The sequence below is a fragment of the Rattus rattus genome, chromosome 6 (assembly GCF_011064425.1).
Source record: "Rattus rattus isolate New Zealand chromosome 6, Rrattus_CSIRO_v1, whole genome shotgun sequence".
Taxonomy (NCBI): domain Eukaryota; kingdom Metazoa; phylum Chordata; class Mammalia; order Rodentia; family Muridae; genus Rattus; species Rattus rattus.
Genome location: NC_046159.1, coordinates 7,170,845 through 7,193,668, shown reverse-complemented (window position 1 = coordinate 7,193,668; position 22,824 = coordinate 7,170,845). Strand labels below are relative to the sequence as shown.

Genomic DNA, 22,824 nt, shown 5'->3' with positions numbered 1-22,824 from the left:
CTCATACCAATATTATCCAAACTATTCCACAAAATTGAAACAGATGGAGCACTACCGAATACCTTTTATGAAGCCACAATAACACTTATACCTAAACCACTCAAAGATCCAACCAAGAAAGCAAACCAGACCAATTTCCCTTATGAATATCGATACAAAATTACTCAATAAAATTCTCCCTAACTGATCCAAGAACACATCAAATCAAGTGATTCATCATGATCAAGTAGGCTTCATCCCAGGGATGCAGGGATGGTTCAATATATGGAAATCCATCAACGTAATCCACTATACAAACTCAAAGAAAAAAACTACATGATCATTTCATTAGATGCTGAGAAAACATTTGACAAAATTCAGCGTGCCTTCATGTTAAAAGTCTTGGAAAGATCAGGAATTCAAGGCCCTTATCTAAACATAGTAAAAGCCATATACAGCAAACCAGTAGCCAACATCAAACTAAATGGAGAGAAACTTGAGGCAATTCCACTAAAATCAGGGACTAGACAAGGCTGCCCACTCTCTCCCTATCTATTCAATATAGTACTTGAACTCCTAGCCAGAGCAATCAGACAACAAAAGGAGGTTCAAAGGGATACAAATTGGAAAGGAAGAAGCCAAAATATCACGATTTGCAGATGATATGATAGTGTACTTAAGTGACCCCCAAAATTCCACCACAGAACTCCTAAACCTGATAACCTCAGCAAAGTAGCTGGATATAAAATTAACTCAAACAAATCAGTAGCCTTCCTCTACTCAAAGAATAAACAGACTGAGAAAGAAATTAGGGAAAGGACACCCTTCACAATAGTCACAAATAAAATAAAATACCTCAGTGTGACTCTAACCAAACAAGTGAAAGATCTGTATGACAAGGACATCAAGTCTCTGACGAAGATCTCAGAAGATGAAAAGATCTCCCATGCTCATAAATTGGAAGGATTAATATAGTAAATGGCCATCTTGCCAAACACAATCTACAGATACAATGTAATCCCCATCAAAATTCCAACTCAATTTTTCATAGACTTAGAAAGAGCAATTTGCAAATTCATTTGGAATAACAAAAAACCTAGAATAAATTGAATACTATCTATCCTCAACAATAAAAGAACTGAGGGATCACCATCCCTGACCTCAAGCTGTATACAGAGCAGCAGTGATTAAAAAAAACTGTATGGTATTGGTACAGAGACAGGCAGGTAGATTAGTGGAATAGAACTGAAGACCCAGAAATTAACCCACATACCTGTGGTCACTTGATCTTTGACAAAGGAGGTAAAAACATCCAGTGGAAAAACGACAGCATTTTCAACAAATGGTGCTGGTTCACCTGTAGGTCAGCATGTAGAAGAGTGCAAATCGATCCATTCTTATTGGCTTGTACAAAGCTCAAGTTCAAGTGGACCAAGGACCTCCACATAAAACCAGATACACTCAAACTATTAGAAGAAAAAGTGGGGAAGAGTCTTGATCACATGGGCACTGGGGACATTTTCCTGAACAAAACACCAATGGCTTATGCTCAAACAAGAATCAACAAATGGGACCTCATAAAATTGCAAACCTTCTATAGGGCAAAGGACACTGTCAATAGGACAAAACAGCAACCAACAGATTGGGAAAAGATCTTTACCAATCCTACATCCAATAAAGAGCTAATATCCAATATATAGAAGTTAGACTCCAGAGAATCAAATAACTATTAAAAAATGGGGGACAGAGCTAAACAAAGAATTCTCAAGTGAGGATTATCAGATGGCTGAGAACACCTAAAGAAATGTTCCACATCCTTAGTCTTCAGGGAAATGCAAATCAAAACAACCCTGAGATTTCACCTCACACCAGTCAGAATGGCTAAGATCAAACACTCAGGTGACAACAGATGCTGGCGAGGATGTGGAGAAAGAGGAACACTCCTCCATTGTTGGTGGGATTGCAAACTGGTACAACCACCCTGGAAATCAGTCTGGAGGTTCCTCAGAAAATTGGACATAGTGCTACCTGAGGACCCAGCTATACCACTCCTGGACCTATACCCAAAAGATGCTCCAACATATAACAAGGACACATGTTCCACTATGTTCATAGCAGCCTTATTTATAATAGTCAGAAAGCTGGGAAGAATCCAGATGTCCCTCAACAGAGAAATGGATACAGAAAACGTGGTAATTTACACAATGGAGTACTACCCAGCTATTAAAAACAATGACTTCATGAAATTCATAGGCAAATGGATGGAACTAGAAAATATCATCCTGAGTGAGGTACCCCAATCACAAAAGAACACACGTATGTACTCACTGATAAGCGGATATTAGCCCAAAAGCTCAGAATACCCAAGATACAATCCACAGACCACATGAAGCTCAAGAATAAGAAAGACCAAAGTGTGGATGCTTCAGTACTTCTTAGAAGGGGGAGCAAAATACAGATCACACAGATTTGGGTCTTTGGATATGATCCTTTGCCCAAGTAGCCAAATTGCTGGATTAAAATTTCTCTACTTGGGGGGAGAAGAAGTGGGCAGAAATGAAAGAATTCCTGAAGTTTGCTGGATAGCCCGTCTGTCTCAATCTGTGAGATTGAGGCTCACTGAGAGACCCTTCCCCAAAATAAAGTAGAGATCAACTACGGAAGAACCCCATTGTCAACCTTGAACCTGAGCACGCACGCGCGCGCGCGCGCGGGCACACAGGTAAAAGGATGTCTTGCTAAAGCAAACATGTGAAAGAATATTTTCCTGGAGCAGACACAGGTAAAAGGATGTTTGGATATAGCGAACACATGAAAGGACTCAGGATGAACGAGTATAAATATAACCCCACAGACCATGGGAAACGAGCACTGAGCTTTGGTTTGGTTTGCTCCGTCTCACTGTTCTTCGCTAAAGACATGCATGTATTGATTTGCCTTTAACATAATGCTCTCTCTTACTATAAGACATTATTTTGGGCCTAGGCAGCTTTTACGAATTGAAATAAAAGATCCTGTTTTATGATAACAAGGAGAAACACTCAAAACACATAGCCAATGCATATTATTAACCAATAAGACTGCAAACGTCAAATTCAGAACAAAGAAAACAATAAAACCAAGAATGTTTCATTTCTTCTTTTTCTTCTCTTCAAACGTGTGTGTGTGTGTGTGTGTGTGTGTGTGTGTGTGTGTGTGTGCGCGCGCGCGCGCGCGCGCGCGCGCGCGCGTGCGTGCTCAGGTTCAAGGAGCCAGGAGGGGTGGGGGAAATGATTGCCTAGAATGTCACTCACTGCTGCTAGGCCTCATCATGCTTGGTGCTGTCTGTGTTCTCCTTGTACTTAGCATGGTGTGATTATTTCATGGAAGATCCCCATTCTCCACTGGGTAATTTACCTGTAGTTTATAATAAAAGTGATGATCTTCCCAGGGCAATGTTGTTTAGACTGAACTCTGGGAATAGTTTATAAACAGGGGCAGTTAGGGCTTCTAATGACGGATATAGAGAAGAGAGCAATAAGCCTAGAAAATACATTTCCCCAGCAGGATGCAAGACTTTTTGGGAATAGAAAATAAGAACAGGGAGTTTCAGGCATTGTAAGCCCTCAAGTCTTTCCTGTGGGAGATAGGCCAGTGATCAAAGACAGCCAAGTTCCGGTAACTGGTTAGGTCTGTGTCTTCTGGTTATGTAGTTTACAGGTGAAACTGTAGGGTTTTGTTATACACTTCAAGAAAATAAAGGTGTAAGGGGAAAATAAATGACCCTAATATGAGTGGGAAAAAGAAAGTATATGGTTAATTAGGCCAGTTGAGCAAAGCTTTGTAGAATAAAACAAAAACAAAAGTCTGCCACACAGTAACTGCAAACTGCTGCCAGTCAGTACAAGAAAAATGGCTGAAATATATTTGGCTTGCTTAACTTTGTCAACCAATAATGAAAGAATTATTCCTTTGGAGGTAAAGATGTAATTATGGGAAGAAAAATGGGGGGATGTTTAACCACATGTGGGTTTCTAAGGGATTTTTTTGAATATATGACTTGTGGCTGTGATGTGACTTCTTTCTGCGTAAAGACTTTTGTTCTGAGTAGTAAATGAAGGATAAAAGAAAAAATAAAATCAGAGGAAATCAGAGCTTCCTATATCCATAGTAAGTCTCTGTGTCTTCTTTAGTCGACTCCACATTTCCTCCTTGAAACCCCTGAGCTGCTAGAGCTGGACCCCGGGGTAGCTTCTTGCAAGAAATTCACAAGAACTCTTAGAAATATTCTTTTCTAACACATATTTTTATTTCTCTACGACTCGCCTCTGCTGACCTCACATATTCATTTATCTTTATCTCTCTGTCCTACATAGAGTTATGGTGTTGCTATATTAAAAGGTTCAGAGCATACATCGTTAACAGAAAGAATGAGAATATCAGTGACGATCTAAATAAGCTATGGATGTGACAGTTAATAACTGGGCCTGGAATTCTGGAAGAACAAAACATGGGAAATTAAAATTGTCTTGAATCACAGACTCACTAATTGGAGACGCCAGGGCTCAGATTTAAGGCACCTTTGATACTGGTTTATAACTGGCAATAAACTGCAGATGAGGAAGGAGGAAGAGGAGGAAAGAAGGGAGGAGGAAGAGGAGGAGGAGAAAGCTTCTAGCTGAGAGTGACAAGTTTACCAAGGGCTTGGAGAAAGGACTCGGTGGTTGTTTAGGAGTGTGTTGTTTAATTTTCACATATTTATAATTTTTCTAAAATTATGTTTTTCATTTCTAGTACTTTGTCATTGAGATTTCAAACTTCTTACTTGTGTTAAGGTTTGTGTTGTAGTTAAAATTACACAGAGAATTCATGGATATACTTAGGAATATCAAGAAAATTAAGAATTCAGAACATAGAGCCAAAACATGATACAGTAAGACATTTTTCACCACGCATGGTGGCACATACTGGTAATCTCAGTACTTAAAAGGCTGAGACAGGAATATTTTAAGCTCAAGGCTAGCCTAGCTGCATGGTAAGACCGTGTCCCCAAAAACAACACAAAAGCTCTTTTTGATGGTTTTGAGAGTACAGTGAACAAAAACATTTACACAATAGACAAAATTATATCTGCACATTCTATGCTTGTGAAACCACATGTAACTTAAAGTTCAGAAGGATAATGTCAAAGAAGCTCTGTATTGACTAATTTCAAACTGAAGATAATTTAACTTATAACCTTAAGGAAATGCATGTTTATTGCATAAAGTTATATTTATTAGGATGATTATTATGAGTATATGATTTTTGATCGATCAATAAAGATGCCAGAGGCTAATGGCTGGACAAAGGGTGACAGGACAGGATGGCTAGGATGCATCAAGGAGGAGATGCAGAATCACCATGACTCAGAGAAGAAAGATGGGACTGAGGAGTGGCAGGCGATAAAGCCAACAAGCCATGTGAGACTTCGGGTAACTGGCCACTGGCCACTTCCTGATTGGGCCTGGAATAGCATAGCAGGGGAAGGTTTAGGAGTGCCCAGCCTTTGAGTTAGCCAAGGCATTTTAAAAATAAGCTAATGTGTGTATGTCTTTCATTCTCAGATTCAAAGATAGCTCCTAGGCAGGTGCACGCATGCGATCCGCCAGGAGAACAAAGGGGAACAGCCCAAACTCACCGTTACACCTTTAGATAGTAAAGCGAAATAACTGTGCAGATTCACTTTTAACACAATTCATAATTATTATTCTTCCACATACTTATCAAACTGTTTGCCCAAGTGAATAACCCATTGTTCCAACATGAAAGTTGTTTGCCCAAAGGACCAAAATGTTTGCCCTGATAAATTGATTTGTAAGAGTTTCCTAAAGCAAACATTGGAATTATTTATTAACTTACTGTCTTATCTTCCTAGGCCAGTATTTCTTGGGATAAAGAATTAGAATATGTTGACACAAATATATGCAGTCTGATACCAATGCAAGTGTGATTAAAACATGGTTAAGGAGGAAAAGTCTGATTGAAATAGAAGAATTTTCAACCACAGATTTGTAAAGAGTGTAAGTTACTTAAGCCTACAGGCTTGCTTTAGAATAGACCGAGACACCTTCAATTCACAATCCGCTCAAAAATATAATCAGTAAGAAAGCAGATACTGTAACTCAGGTAGTTTTGTTTCCTAATTCAATATTTTATATCACTTAGCTCCAGCTTTGTAATAGTTCTAAATATAAAAAATACGAATCTCAATAACAGATTTTGTTTTTAGGTTTTTGACATTGTGCAAAATGTTGAGGGCCATGTGGGAGGAACAACAAACAGCTTTAGAACTCCTGGAATGTGGCCTACTGGTTAGCACAATCAGGATGGGTGCACCTCAGAGAGGCGTTGCCCTGAGGACTCCATGTCCTGAGGACTTCATGCTGTTGTAGAGTTTTGCTCTGCTTGATGCCTTCATATCCCTCTTATTCTAAGAATTGTATGAAAACTCTAAGGGGGCGTCCAGCCTCTCACTCTGCAATATCACTGGCACTCACAATACTAATGCTTGATCTTTCTCAGGCATTGCTGCTGGAGCAGATTAATGATTCAATTACGATCCTCGGAATGAGCTTAGAGATGTAGATTGTTAGTAGTGACCATGACTTTTAGAAAGAATTTAGAAGAATAAATTGTTAGTGAAGTTAGGTTAGTATATTTTTGCTAGTGGCTCTGATAGAGAAACTCTTAGGGAGCAATTTGAAGTTCAGAAAGGCACACTCTTAACAGTTGAGCTAGGGACTTTTTGAGGTCAGGGAACAAGAACAATGGCTGTCTAACTAGCATTGACTGATGTAACTTTTACTGAGCCTGGACTGTCAATTTAGGTAATGATTTCTTGTATTGATTTTTGCCCTCAGCTTCCTGATATGATTTAATAAAAATTTCTGGTGAGTAGATATGTATTCTGAGGACCTAGAGTAGAAATGACTGATTTTTTAATATAAAATTTAGATATGTGATTCTTTTAAGATTTTTATAAGATTACTTTTTAAGATCTTTTCTTTGTAACTTCAAATTGCTGCCGGCCAGTAGCAGAAACTGGCTGAAAAATTACCTTGATTGCTTACAGTTTGTTAACCCATAAGTTGCTTAGTCAGTTATGAATGTACACGGGTTCTTGGAAATGATTTTGTTTAACCTGTACTACATAATGTTTTTTCATGTAAAGGTATTGGGGAGCATACTGTTTTTACATAATCAGTCACTAGAAGAAAAACAGAATGTAATCACACTGTAATTCTATACTGCTTGGAAGATTTTGTTGGGATATATAAGCTGTGGGAAAAATAAAATGTTGTTGGAGCCTACTTGTTGGAATTTAGTCCATCCACCCAATATGTATGTCATTTATGTCATGTATGTATATATGTATGTATGTATGTATGTATGTATGTATGTATGTATGTAAAATGGTTGGATCCTGCTTATTGAAGCCTTGCTCCACCCAACAAACATGTGTATGTGTATATATGTAAAGCCTGTCTGTCTGTGTATGTGTGAAGTTGTTGGAACTTGCTGAAATTTACTTCATCCATCCAGAGAGAGAGAGAGAGAGAGAGAGAGAGAGAGAGAGAGAGAGAATGAATCAATTCACCCATTTTTCTCTTTCTTTCTTTTTTACCAGCCTTTTGAGATCCCTCAAAGAGTTTTTTCAGTGGCCTTTTATAGTCTCTAAGAAGTTTTTCACCAGCCTCTTGTGGACTCCCAAAGGAATTCTTCATCAGCCCCTCAGGAAGCATCTGGTCTGGCCCAGTCAATTGCTGACAACGTGCCCCACCTCATTTTACCCTGGATGTCAAAGCTGGTCTCTGGCAGCAAAGATTTATATTTCACATAGGAAAAAAAAAGCTTCTAACTACCTAGAATTCTGTGGTTCAAAGCAGTAACTACTGGCCACATATGACCATTTAAGTTACAATTAATTTTAAAAAGAAAATTAAAAATTAATTCTTCAGTCACTTTTTTATAGTTTTAGAGTAAAAATATAACTTCTACTTTTAAGGTCTGTATTTGAGCATTTAAGTAGTGAATATAGAACACCCCAGTAAATGCTCATAACTGAGTAACAGCAAAGCAAGGTCAGGACATAGCAGCACAGTGAACAATGAACCACAAAATTTCAGTGTCTTAACACTTGGTTGTGCTTGTTCCAGTGACATTTCTGGTCTCTTGGCTATAACACTAGATTTGGAGAAACAGTCTTTTCTGAATCCACCACACCAATGGCAAAGGTAAGCAGGAACAAAGGAGTGAGAAATAGGAGAGGGAAGAAGGATGGGAGGAGAAGAGAGATAGAACATCTTGGATTTCATCATTCCTCCTTAGACTCTAATAGCCACAAATACTTTTCTAGACTTATAAAGATGCAAAAGATTTGAGAATGCAATCTCCCTATAACTCAAGGAACAAAATGAAAGGTAGTGGTGAACACGGAACACCCTCTACTACAGGTTCTGCCAATCTCAGACCTTGTCATGCAAACAAATAAGAATCTGTTTACACCAAAATATGGAGAATTTTACATGTAGTGCACTGCATTATTAATCAGAAATATGCACTGATCCTCACCATGAAAGAATTCCATATCCCCACTGCACTGATGCCAACCTTGGCTGTGTGAGGTATGGCATTCCTCTCTGGCAAACAAAAATGCACATCCGCAGTTGCCCATCTGACTTAAATTATAAAATGTGGAGGACACAGCATGCATCACTGTCTATAGAAGCTTTGAGAGCCATTTCACATTTCTATTGTATTTTTTTTTCTTTTGCTAAAAGACTATCAAGGTCTTAGAGAAGAGCTGCTGCTTCAGCCTGTGTCTCAGAATAATGACATGTCCTGGTTCCTCACAATGAGTGAACAACATGAGAATCAAACTATTGCTCCTTGAGTCCCTGAAATTTAAGAGCTGTTTATTATCACAAGAGGTTCTAGCTTTGGTTGAACAAACTATACACATATATGTATGTATGTATGTATGTATGTATGTATGTATGTATGTATGTATTATGTATACATGCATGTATTATATGTGTGTATGTATTATGTATGTATATGTATGTATATATGTATGCATGTATGTGTGTGTATGTATGTATGCATGTATATGTATGTATATGAATCAGCAGGGCTTGGGAGATAGCTTAGTGGGTGGGTAAAGTGCTTGCTGCACAAGCATGAGGATCTGAATTTGATCTCCAGCATCCATATAAAAGCTAAGTGCAGTGGCACATGTCTGAAGCCCAAGAGGTGGCTACTTGTCTGCCATGTGCATGGCGTCCATGCCAGTTTTCCTTCTCTCATTTGGTTCTCATCCTCTGAGCAGAGGTTAAAATATTTATAGCTTGCCTGGGGGTTTTCTTTTAAACTCTGGTAAAATTGTCCTTGAGCTTGAATTTGAGTGCCTTTTTAAATTGTCTTACTAATGAGACTAAGAACACAAAAAGGGTATTCTAATTTCCTGTCTATCACCGACACACACCACACACACACACACACACACACAATAATTTTTAACATAAGTTATTTATGATTTGTGACCAATAATAAAATATTCATATAAGCGGTATAAAATGTGAAATAAGTAATCATCTAAACCAGATATAAATATTTTTCTTGGATTTCTTTATTTATGAAATTATCTCCCAGATTTTAGAAAGAAAACTGTACTAGTAGGGTAGTGATGCAGGATCTCTGGTTCTCCTGTCAGACGGTAAAAGCTGAAAAAGGAACAGCCATTATTGACTGATACATGCGCATCTGGACAGATTTACACATGCAATACATTCCTAGCAAGTAATTTACAAATAATCTTCTGGAATTGAGCAAATCTCATTGAAAATCACAAAAGTTGGTTATATAGAAATGAGACTGTGGAGAGTGTCAACATGCATCACTGACAGGAACACAGCCAGATCAAGAACACCAGTGCCTCAAACTCACAGCAACAGCTAGGCTTTCCTCTGGTCTGAGTATGGAGTACAGTTGACCTTTAGCTAAAAACAAAATATGCAAAAAGTATAAATCACAGCGTCCTCATCCTAGAAGACTGCATGATCACAGTGTACCAAGATTAGCTAACCTGCCTCCTTTTCCATGTTATATACAATATCCTGAACCTTCAACGTGCTGAAAATCCAGGCTGCTGGTGCATCGCCATCAAGGCAAGCAGCCCACCTCATCCAAGCTTCATGTTACTTGTTTCTTTCTTCTTAATTATTTCCTTTATTTTTGAGATTATATTGTAATTACATAATTTTCCCCTTCCCTTTCCTCCTTCCAAACCCTTCCATATGCCTCTCCTTGGACTCTCATGGTCTTTTCTCATTAATTGTTGAATTGTTGTTACATAAACACACACACACACACACACCCTTTCTCTCTCTCTCCTAAATACAAAAGTACCATGTGCTCAGTCCATATAATGTTACTTGTATGCATGTTTTCAGGGTTGACCATTTGATACCAGAAAGCAGACTGATGTGCTCTTCTGTAGAGAAGATCTCTCTCTCTCTCTCTCTCTCTCTCTCTCTCTCTCTCCCCCTCTTCTTTTTTCTTGCCTATAGCTGTTTTTTGTAGAGTTGAAGCCTCCTTGGCTCCCTCATTTCCCCCACCATGGAATAGCCATATCCACTGGAAAGGGCAAGAATCATGAAGCCAGCAGAGTTGTTTGACACAATTCCAGCAAAGCTGAGCCGACTGCTGCAGTTGCTGTCCTTCCATCTCTAACTTTTGGGTTTTGGTCTCTGCATGTTGCACTCCTGGGGACTTTCTGCATTATCATTCATTTTTTTTTTTTACTTTTTCCTAAGAAAAAATATGTCTGAGTCTTTTAGGAAAATCCTAAAATTAACTTTATCTGGCCACTATTTGGAAATCTTCCTTATGTACAGGAGATCATTGAGGACAGATAAGTACACGCTAGATGGGGCCATTACTCCAGGAATCTTTGTGGGGTATCAGCCCCTGAGTAAGCTCAAACAGTGTAATTGGTGCAGGATAAACAGAGACAATTGGCAAACTCTGACTGGCCAGAAGAACAGGTTACAGATTCAAGGTCTTTTTTTTTTTTTTAAATTATAGGTTTAGAGCTCTCTGAAAATGTAGTTTAAAGATAGGGGGTCATACAGAGTACACTCCTGAAGGAATAAGATAGGTTGGCTAAACTTTTCCTACTCTATAGTTTAGATGAAAATCATAGCAAGAGAAGTTAGGTATTAGTGTTTGCTATTCATAAGGATCAGTTCAGATATTTTCTGTTTGCCAGGAGTGCTTTAAAACCACAAACACTGCAAGCTTAAACGCAGGCTGTTGGATAATAATGTGTTTGCTTTAGAGGAGACATTCTTTAAATTCTTTAGATTGGGGTTATAGAGCTAATAATTATAATACAATCTGTTCTGTTTGTGTTTTCTAATTGTGACTGGACATGTAATGAAAAATCAAACATATAATCTGTCCTTTTTTGGATAATCATTGGTCTGTTTTTGTTCTTTGAACCCCGTATAGATAAAAAAGCAATCTGATAGCTAGTAAGTCAGAGCTAAGGGGTTTCCCCTGACCATCGCCTGACTCCCTTACCACCTCTGCAGGCCACCTTGTCAGCAACCACCTGTCCCTTGGCCAGGGAAGGCCCCCAGCACCCCGTCCACATTAGTAAGTCTACAGTTGTCGTCCACATTCAGCTCATATTTAGACAGTTACGTTGGTGAGACATGGATTCTGACATTCCTAAGAGACAATATCCCATAGCAAACTCCCTGATCCCCTTGATTTAAAATCTTTCTGCCCCATTTTCTGAAATAATCTCTGAGCCTTAGATACAGCAGTTGCACTGCAGATGTATCCATTGGCACTGGGCTCCATGAAAATACATTTTGATGGGTTGTGGTTTTCTGTAATGGTCTCTATCTGTTGCAAAGAAAAGTTTCCTTGATGCAGGGTGAGGACTACACTCATCTGTGGGCATAAAGACAAATACTATAATGTAGTTAAGAACTATGCTGGTTTAGTAAGAGGAGGTTGTAGATTCTCCAAAATCCACGATTTCCCTAGCCCTGGGTAGTTGACTAGGTTTCCATTAACCAGGCATGACGTTCCTCTTGTTGAAAAAGTCTTAAGTCCACTCAGAGAGCTTAAGTCCAGTTACTGCCAAGATGTGAGTGTCACTCTTGCACCCTGAGGATTACCGTGCCATGATGGCCATTGCTGTTCATGGGCATCATAGCTGGGTAGCACTGATGGCTGCTTTCTGCCTTTGGAAGGATGCATGGTGTCTTCTGGTACAATGAAATCTAGTGCTCAGGGAGGTGGGTTTCAAGTCAGTTCCAACTCAGAGGTCTCTGGGCCCTGTGTCTGAAGTGCATTTTGCCTTGGATACGTAGCTGGCAAAGATTCTCTCCCATTCCTAGACTTCCTCTCCACTCTTCACTGTTAATTTAGCTATGCAAAAGCATTTAGTTTTATGAAGTCCAACTTGTTAATTGTTGGCCTTACTTCTCAGGCAAATGGACTCTTATTCAGAAAGTCCTTTCCTATGCCTAAATCATGTATGGTATTGCCCATGTTTCAGTGTTTGGGGTTTCTCATTAGTTCTTTGATGTGTCTGCCTTAGTTTCCCTTTGCTCCCAGTGGATTTCTAAAACATAGTTACATCAGCCACAGACACGTAGCTAACAGGGACTTATCTGATCTATGTTTAGCGCTTTCCATTAAATTATTTTATGGTTTGTATGCAGAATGTTCTCAGTTTGTTTATATGTTGAAAACTTGGTCCCTAGCCAATGGCATTATTTAGGAAAGTTATAGAATCTTTAGTAGGTGGCATCTCACTAGTGCACGCACTGTCTCTGAGGGAACAAGCCTTCTGGGGTATAGTCCAGCCCATGTTCTTGTCTGAGTCTTCACTGCTTCCTGATCCCAAGCCCTAGCCACCACCAAATGCACCACACCACCACGCCTTCTTTCACATGAAAAATGGTGTCACCTCAAATTGCCAGGGTAAATCTCTCCTTCCTTAAGTTGATTCCATTGGGTATTTTGTCTCATCTGTGAAGAAAGTAACTATTATAACCATTAAACACATTTATCAAGTCAAAGATTTGTGTCCTAAACATTATATACCAATGAAAATTTTAAAAATTGGAAGACAATTTTTCCCTCAATTCACCTATTTCTAACGTTTCATTCAAAGAATCCTATTTCTTCACCTTCTTCCTCTGGAAGGTTTAGGTTCTTTTTCTATTTTGAACCAAATTCTCATTGGGTCTTTAAAAAGGATAGAAGACAACAGTCTTCCATATGACATCTTAGTTATCACCAATGCTTCATTATTCAAAGTCATACGGTGTACATAAACTAAAATTAATGCACTTGTCCCTTGCAAAGCACTGTAGAAAAGTTCATCACGGACAGACATTTCACAGTATACTAAAGTATCAGCTTTCTCTAGGAGTCCTACAACAACATCTATACTATAATTTTTAAATTAATACCAAAATGCTAATAGAAATAGAAAAAATAAATTTAACAAACACGCAGCACTAATGTAAATAGATTGTGAACAAATCTGAGTCCAGCCTGGGCTACAAAGCAAAAATCTTGTGCCATTAAGTGATTAATTAATTAACTTCCAATGCATTGGGCAAATAAAATTGTAAGAATAAATATTTATCAAGAGTGATGATAAATTGTAGAAATGCTTTTATTGCTGTAGTTCCAGCTTTTTTCCTCAAAGCAATTTCTAATTTTTATGAATCTAAATGGTATAAATCTCCTTTGTCAGTAAACTTGTATTACATACAGTACCATACAGTGGGGACTTCTTGCAAAAGAATCATCTGCTCAGAGCATAAATTTATGTATAAGAAAAACAAATAATTTTATTCACAGTAACATAGACCTAGAGTTACAGCTATTCAAAAATTGAAAGAGAAACATTTCTTTAGCGTGTGTATAGTCTAGAAATGGCATCAAAGCATGAAATGTAAAAATTTTAATTTTACAAAAGGATTCATATCAATGGAAATCAAGTGTGCCCCCACATACAATTGAAATCAAAAGGGCATATTCAGCATTTATCACCATCTTCCTTCTTGATCATTGGCAAAATTCAGGTTTCACATTGGTAAATAATTAAAAGCAGCTGTAGTATGAGTCTTGGTAAACAGACTTAGAGCATCTTAGAGTACTCACATCACAGTTCCCACAAGCACAGTGATGATGCCCAGACAGGTCATCAGATCACTTCTCTGTAATCGGATGCTCTTGTTTTGCTTTTACTGAAATTATGAAGTGCACATAAATTTGGAAGAAATTTTAACTGCACTAAAGTTACATAGATCAGTGCTTTTCTCTATTAGAATAGGTAAATTCCACTTAAAAACAATGATGACTAAGAAAATTTAATTTATTTTAAAAGCCATTGATGAAAAATTATATTTTTGACAGAATCTGTGGCTTAGCTAAATTTTAAAATGAACTGAAAACATAATTGCTCATATATAGTGTTATGATAATCAGCTGCTTTGTATTTATATACATAAAATAAATGACTTTTGATAACTTCTAATAGTTACATGTTAATAAAACAAAAAATTAATATTAAAAATAAGCTATTTTTGTCAGAATTAGTATATAACATGGCATTAAACATGACAAACTAGTAAAAAGTAGAATTTTATTTGATATGTTGCTTTCTATAATTAAAATCATATGATCAACCCTTACGTATTTAATATCATGGTACTCTACACAAATAGAAAATTTTAGTTTAACATTTCTATATCAATAAAGCTGTTAATTTTTCTATCAAACAGGAGTAGGTAGGGGCTGGAGGCTGGAGAGATGGCTCAGCATCATAAACAAAAAATAAATCTTAAAAAGAAGTTTAAGTACAACTTTCTATAAATATTATGATAGTATCTTTGTGCATTTCTTCAAATGATAAAAGTATTCCTAAGTTCATTTTTTGGTTTTTCACTTGTTCTAACTTCTGAGTAAAAATGGTTTGAAAATATCTTTATATTTACTCTCTCCTCTAAAGCTATAGCAAAATGGAGAAAGAAAACTTCAAAGCCCACAGAGTGTAAATACCAATCACAACAAACAGTTAAAAGTCAGAACAGGTCTTCTGCTGCCCTTGGATCTGGATGTAGAACTCTCAGCTAGCGAAGCTGCCTGCCTGCCACCATGTCTACGTGAGGATAATGGACTGCACCTCTGAAACTGTAAGCCAATCCCAGGTGGATGCTTTCTTTTTATAAGAGTTGCCTTCTAGTGTAAAGCCCCAGAGGGTCTTCACCTGCCAGGAGACTCCCGGGATGGAACTTCACCAGTCTTTCAAGCAAGAGACCGGCGGTGATCCCGATCTACCTTACCAGCACCTTTGGTACATTTTTAGAGGGCAGATGACAGTAACAGCAATCATCCCGGGAGGGTACCCTCGTTCCCCTTCTCATCCCGGGAGGGTACCTTCGTTTCCTAGAGGCCCAGGTGGCCTTCGGTCAGTAGTTTTATGGTTTTCCTGAGGAGTAGTTTATCAGGGTTGTTTCTGGGAAATCGTCCTGGGACCGGACCGCGAAGCTCTCCCGTGGGGCCTAACGCCCGTTCCCAGAGCCAGCTCAGGTTTGGGTCAGAGTTGCTTAATCCCAGCACTAGGTGTCTCCTCACAGCACTGGCAAAGTGCAAAGACACTGGCTCCCATCAGTCGGTCCCTATCTGTGGTCCACGACACCACTTTTTCTGCTATCAATTCTCTCAGCCCTTGCAGCTCTGTTCTTACTTCTATCAGCCCCAGAAAGTGTCTTTCTTCTTGTCCTCGTCCTCGATGTGGACTTTTACTGGTTTCTTACCCCCTAAGTCATACAAATAACTGGGGAGGAAGGGGGTGGCTCCATAATTCCTGGGGCGGTTATGGTACGGCCAGAGGGACCCAGGGAGAGTCCTTTAGCGTCGCCTCCCCCAGCCCAGTGAGTGGTTCTTTTCAGTTCTTTCCTCGGGTACTGAACCAGGGTGTCTGTGATGCCTCAAGCTGATCGGGAACATATATCCACCTCCCTGATCTAGCAGCTCAATGGCTGGAGAGTTGAATGTAGGGTGGAGTCACAAAAGCAAGGGATAAAAATGGAAGCCAAGGCTATACTCTGAGCAACTATCGTTGCCTGCTCAAGATCTGTCTGATTAGGCCTGTCAACACCCTGTCACAGAAGGAGGAGTGGCTCATGGGCCCTACCTCCCTTTGAGGGTTTATGGGACGTTAATGGTAGACATGGGAAAGAGAAACACTGTCTTAAGTGGTATAAAAACTGGTAAGGTACCCAGGCTCCCAATAACAACCCCAGTGAGACTCATTGGTTCACACATGTGTGATCGCATAGCATATTTCTCAGTGTCAAATTGCCCTTGCACACATAAATAATACCCAGTAATGCTGGCATTCAAACAACTCTAAATACAGTGGAGGATACACCGAAGAAAAACATGGAAGGGGGGATGGCACTGGGAAGAGTCTGGTAAGAGGAAAAGGGGAAGTGAAAGAAAGCTGGAGAATGGATCCCATACGTAAGAGCGTGGCTCTACCTGATGATCTGGGTTTCGTTCCCAGCACCCACATGGTGGCTCACTTGTAACCCCGATGCTATGGGATCTGTCGCCCTCTTCTGGCCGCACTAGGCATTACATCATAGGCAAGCTAAACACCCAGGCAACACAAAGCTCGATGTTTATCCTTCCGTTTTAAAGAGGATAATGGAGTGATTCTAATTAAAATACATTATGTAAAAAAAAAAGTCAGAATAGAAAAAAAGTCAGAACAAAGAGTAACCTAAGAAAATAAAGTAACTTACTTAATTATACTATTGTAAGATTAAATGAAATATTATAAACTCACAATCAATTAATGTTTGCTTTTGTTTTGATAAAATGTTTATACATAGGAAATCTTTGAATGATGAATAACTATCTAAAGAACAAGGGCAGGCTCTATTTCAGACTCTTCCAGGAAGCTGTGTGCTTCCAGAACTAGAGTAACTTGCCTAGAATGTCCTCTGTAGGAGACATAAAAACACCCAGGAACAGCATTTTTAAAAATCTGACAAAGTAAAATCACGAAGCCAAAAGTCACAACGCATAACTGTGTGCCTGGTGCCTGAATAGATGGTGGGTTGCATGCAGCTGAGACTCCTCAGAGGCCTAAAGATGAAGACATCAACCCTGAGCATGGCAGGAAAATAGAATCAGGAAAAACATCTTATGTGTGTGGATGGGAAGGTCTAGGAAGGGAATCCACTTAGTTTATGGAGGGGAGCAACAAAGCCAGACACTGAGGTTTCAGAGATAGAAGTCTGTATCTATACTTAGTGGGGTTGCTGCTTCATAAAAGGCACGAATGAACAAATGAGAATCCAGTCAGGACGTGGGCTGGGATTAAGTATGTCTCTGCGGAGGCACATATATCTGTTACCTCAGCACTCAGGAAGCTGAGGCAGAAAGATATAGGAGTAACCTGGGCTACATAGTGAGAGTGTCTCAAAAACAAAAGTAAAATAAATACTCTCCATCTTATTCCAGAGATATTAATTACCTCACCTAATACACTATTACCACGATCTTTCAAATAATAGTATTATCACTGTGTATTTTATCACCCCAATTTTAGTAGAATTAACACACTGGGAGACAAGGGAGCAAAAAATTATATTCTTTAAATATATAACCTATCACATCCTCAGATTTTAAGCACTGGGTGGGAAGAAAAACAATTTACTTCAAAATGTATACTATCTATTTTAAGAGGGAATTGCTATTTCTCTGTCAGTTTCAACTTTAGTTAATACTGAATCATAAATATACCAATAACACAAAGCTTTTACTTTGTAAGGTGAAATTCATCTAGAAATTGATTTTGCAATGTATTTAAAATATGAATAAGATCTTGGAATTGTTTCTGGCAAAAGCAGCATCCAGGCTTGGTGCAAATGGATTTCTCCACAGAATTGCTTTATTATTTGATACACAGCCTGGTTTCTACAAAGACACATGTAGATGACTGTGCTGGTTCCCTGCAGGCTTCACAGCAGGCCAGAGGGTAAAGATCCACAGAAAAAAACAAGAATGAAATTCTCGCTCTGCTCAAATTTGTTGTAATCAGTGTTGGACCAGGGACTTTTAAAGTCTGACTCAGATCATTTTACTTTAGCCATATTTAAGCACAGCACAATTAGGAAAAAATTCCAAGTATACAATGATTTAAGATATGTTTTATCTGGCTTCTTTCACAAAATGGGTAATATTTACTCAGAGATAACACCCTAGATTTAGGCTCTAGGGAGCTTAACTGTGGGTGTCAAGATTGACCAGGCCCTAAGATAACATAGAAGTCATTTAGGCTGTTGTAAAGTAAAGTGGTGTTACTCATAAGAGTGGTTTATGGCCTAGAAGCAATGCTCGAGACATGTGGAAAGTGTCCAGGATAAGTAAAAACAAATTCTGGAAAATAAAGGCAGTCTTTCATCAGACAACAAAGGATCACTGGGTTGTAAAAGTACATCATTCCTAACATTCCAAGAAGAGCAGCTACACACCTCATTTCACCGAAGAGATAAGCTGTGAGTTTAACTTTTCTGGCTTCTTCAGTGCACATCTGTGTGTGCAAGACCTTTTTTGCCCTCTACAGATGGTTTTACACAGAAAACTGCTAGGCAAAGTCTCTTCAAAATGGGGAATGAGCCCTCTAAAAAAATCCTTACAGATTTATTATTTACGTTTCAGTGACCTTTACGAAACTATGAAAAATATAGTGTTCTTTTTAGTTAATATCTTATATTTCTCATGTGTCCTACTTTACATAGGAAAAAAAGTTAGGTGTGGTGGTGCAGGCCTTTAATCCCAGCACTCAGGAGGCAGAAGCAGATGGATCTTTGTGAGTTCACAATCAGCCTGGTCTACATACTGAGTCCCAAAAAGGGCTACACAATGAGACCCTGACTAAGAGAGAGGTGGAAAGGGAGAAGAAAATAAAAGGAGCTACCCTCTGTTAAAAGAGGGAGTGAGGGGAGAGATAGCTAATGCTAGGGAAGTTTTTAAGGCATATTGAAACCTACTATAAAAGAACTCGGTTGGAGTTACCTTACAGTGTACAATGCTCCTCCCAGAGCCATACGTTGCAAAATAAAAAGCCCAGTGTCAGATGCAGGCTATCTTCCCTCAAGTAGCTGATACCAAAGATCCCAAAACAATACAGGCTATTCCTCTTCCCTAGGCCCTACTGGTGAAGACACCACATCAAGTTGTTACTAACCTCAAAGCTTCCGTCTGCTCAAAGTACCAGAAAGTGCTCTGCACGCTACTGGGTGAAAAAGTCATCAATATTCTTGCCCAGGTAAGAACTGTGTGAGATAAAATAACAACTGGATGGCAAGATGTGTGCATGGGTGCAACAGTGCCACCAATCTGGATTTAAGGCCTGCTCTGCAGGAGAAAAAACACGCCTGGTACTGTAAATTTGGCCAAGAACTCATGACTAGGGCGAGTTTGCAGACCTTATCAGAGAACAGTGGTTACTTCAGAAACTCACACTGGTCATAGTAGAGAGAAAATGTGTGTGTGGAGTGCTCAACCACAAATGGGACATCTATATAGTACATACTATTATATATATATATATATATATATATATATATATATATATCCAGAAAACTCATATTTTTTTTAAAAAAAGTAAAACCCAACATGGTGATGCATGCCATTATTCTGACAGAAGCAGGTAAACAGATATCTTTGAGTTCAAGGCCAGCCTGATATACATAGTGAGTTCTAGACCAGCTGGGGATACATAGAGAACCTGACTCAACAAAGAAAGAAAGAGAGGGGGAGGGGGAGAGAGGAGAGAGAGAGAGAGAGAGAGAGAGAGAGAGAGAGAGAGAGAGAGGAAAAGAAGGAAAGAAAAATATGAGTATTTGACGTAAGTGAAAGTAGATTCTATACTTTTGAATCAGAAGATTTCTTTCATTTAGACTTTCAGTAACAAATGATTCAAATTTTCTCATATTAAAAACAAAAATATGGGGACTAGAGAGATGACTCATTGGTTAAGACCATTTGTTCCTCTTGAAAAGAACTCATGTTTGAGTCCCTGCATCTATATGGTGGCTCATAAGTGTCTGTAACTCCAGTTCCAAGATATCCCATATCCTCTCTGACTCCAGCAGGCACGAGGCATGCATGTGGTGTATACACATACATGCAGGCAAAACACTCATAAAAATAATTTAAAAATAAAATTTTGAAAATAACTAGATAATTATATTTAAACAAGAAAAATAAAGTCTTTGCTATTTTAAAATTTTCTATCAGAATCATTTTTAAATGATACTCTACTACAAATAAATCAGTGGAGCAGAAAAAAATCTAGGAAAAGATGTGACTATAGACCAAAACAGTAAGTCATCAGATTTCAAAGAGTAGGATACTTATAATTGGTTATTCGATTAGAAGAACATAAACCATAATTTCAGAAAATAAAGCATAATTTACAGTAAATTTAACTAGAAAATATAATTCAAGAATTTACATTTAATTTAGTTCCTGTCATAAAATAGAATATAGATTGGAAATAAAAAGTTAAATTTACTTGACTGTATAATTACTGTATATTTTATGTTAAAACATTTAAAAATTTAAAGGTATAGAAAGCAAAGCTATTTTCAAGACCAACAAAGTGATGATGATCTCTTGACACTGAGACAACTTGTGAAATAAATAATTCCTAAAGAGGCACATCCACTTATCCAATCAATGTTTATTGCATGTAAATGTAAAACTATGCAAGTTCTTAGGAAGTTTTAGATAAATTTATCTGGGAACTACGTCTATCTAAATAACTTTTCTGAGAGGAAAACTACAGTGAAGTCCATAACAAAGAACTTCTATAAAGTCATAGGGGAAACAAAGAACAACCAAAGGAAAAAATGTGATGATGCACTTTTATTTATGCCGTAAACAAGATTAAAATATGTTCAGAATGTGAAGGCTCTGTGGGAATAAGTAAACTAGACGTCTGTATTCTGTTTTCATATGAAAATAGTCTCGAAGTTTTGGTTAAGGTCTGTGGAATAAACAGTTTCTAAAAATTTTACATGCATTTATCCCACCAATATTTATTTCAAATAAGTATATAAAAGTTCTTAGAACACTTTAGGGAACTACATCTAATAACTACATACATTTGAATAATTTTTCCATGAATAAAATTACAGTGACATCCAAGCTAGATATTCCATAAAAGGAGAAAAAAAATCAAGTTCGGGGTGAAGCAGTGCTATCTTTGGATATGTTAAAATCTATCTTTGTGCTATTGCATTTGTGGGAAAATGAACAAAATTAAGGAAAAGTTAAATTTTATGTGAGCATAACCAGCAGGCTTTTTTGGTTTCTTCCCCAAGCCCCAAGAGACCATTTACTAGGTAACTCACCCAAACTGATATTCTATCAGTTAACAGCTAAGTGGACAAAAGATTAGCAGAGCCTCAGCAGTACATATGGAGAAGGCCTATACCAGGCCTATACCTAACTATACCAGGTTGTCAGGGTATAGTTTTAAGGAATCCAACTAGAAATTTAGGTATAACTGGGAGTCATGGTAGATAATAGTCACCTAATGCTCAGCTATCAGAGAAGGACCCCTGGCTGGACAACTGAGAACTGAACAGGGTGAACTACTACAGTTTAGACTATTGGTATTTGGGACATGTACTGTCTATCAACATGGGGAAAGTTTAACAACCTGACAACACCTACCCAAAGATAAGAAACTGAATCGAGGATGACAGACTACACACAATACGGAATGGAAACCAATGTAATCAATGTTGAGATTGTTAAGTACCATAAGTACAAAGATGTCCTCTATCCTATTTATCAGTGAATCCTCATTCTAGAGCTGTGCCAGCCACGGGGTAAGCACAAAAAGGAATGAATCATGTCAGAGCCTTCTGCGAACAACACTAATCATTTGCCAAAGCCCTGAAGGATGAATATATCAGATTTCCCAGCAAGAATAAGAGGAATTTGTTACACCTTTAGAAGATAAAAAGCTATAGGAAAGACTGGCATAACAGTAAACTATTGCCTATCACAAATTCAGCTCCTGCAACCCCAGTTAACTAGGGCACCTCACTAACCATGTGCTTCCTCCTTTTTGGGTAACTGATCATTCTATACTCATCACATACACAGAGATCACAGTCAGCAAGCAATGTGTGCATTAGTATTGACAGTGTACTCAACAGAGCTACAACGTATTACATCCCCCCTACTCAGGAGGACATTAAATCTTGGACATCAGTAAGCACACATCTTTATCTTGACTTTTTTGCCTTAAAGGGAAATTTCTCATTATTTATCTAATTTAGGAATAAATGTTGAGATTATATACACACACACATATATAGCAAGATAGTTGTTTTTAATACACACACAAGAGGCAGAGACACACATAAAGAGATACAGAGAAAGAGAGAAAGAAACAATAAAGATTAAAATGATAGAAAAAGATATTCCAAATAAATGTATCTAAGAAGCAAGCTGATGTAGTCATTTTAATACCTGAAAAAAATAGACTTCAACCTGAAGCTAATCAGAAAAGAGAGAAAGTACTCAAAGAAAAAAATCTGCTGAGGACATTAAAATTCTTAACATTTATTCACCACATAGGCACCCAAGTGTGTCAAAGAAATACTACTACAGCTTAAATCACAAAGTGATTCTCACACACTGATAGTGGTAGGAGGACTTCAACACTCCACCCTCACCAATAAATAAACA

General features: G+C 38.2%; 1 protein-coding gene across 12 annotated transcripts in view; it reads right to left on the bottom strand.

Moving 5' to 3' along the window:
• Window positions 1-22,824, bottom strand: part of Bicd1 (BICD cargo adaptor 1) — a 140,373-nt gene that overhangs the window by 74,396 nt on the left and 43,153 nt on the right. The window lies entirely within an intron of this gene.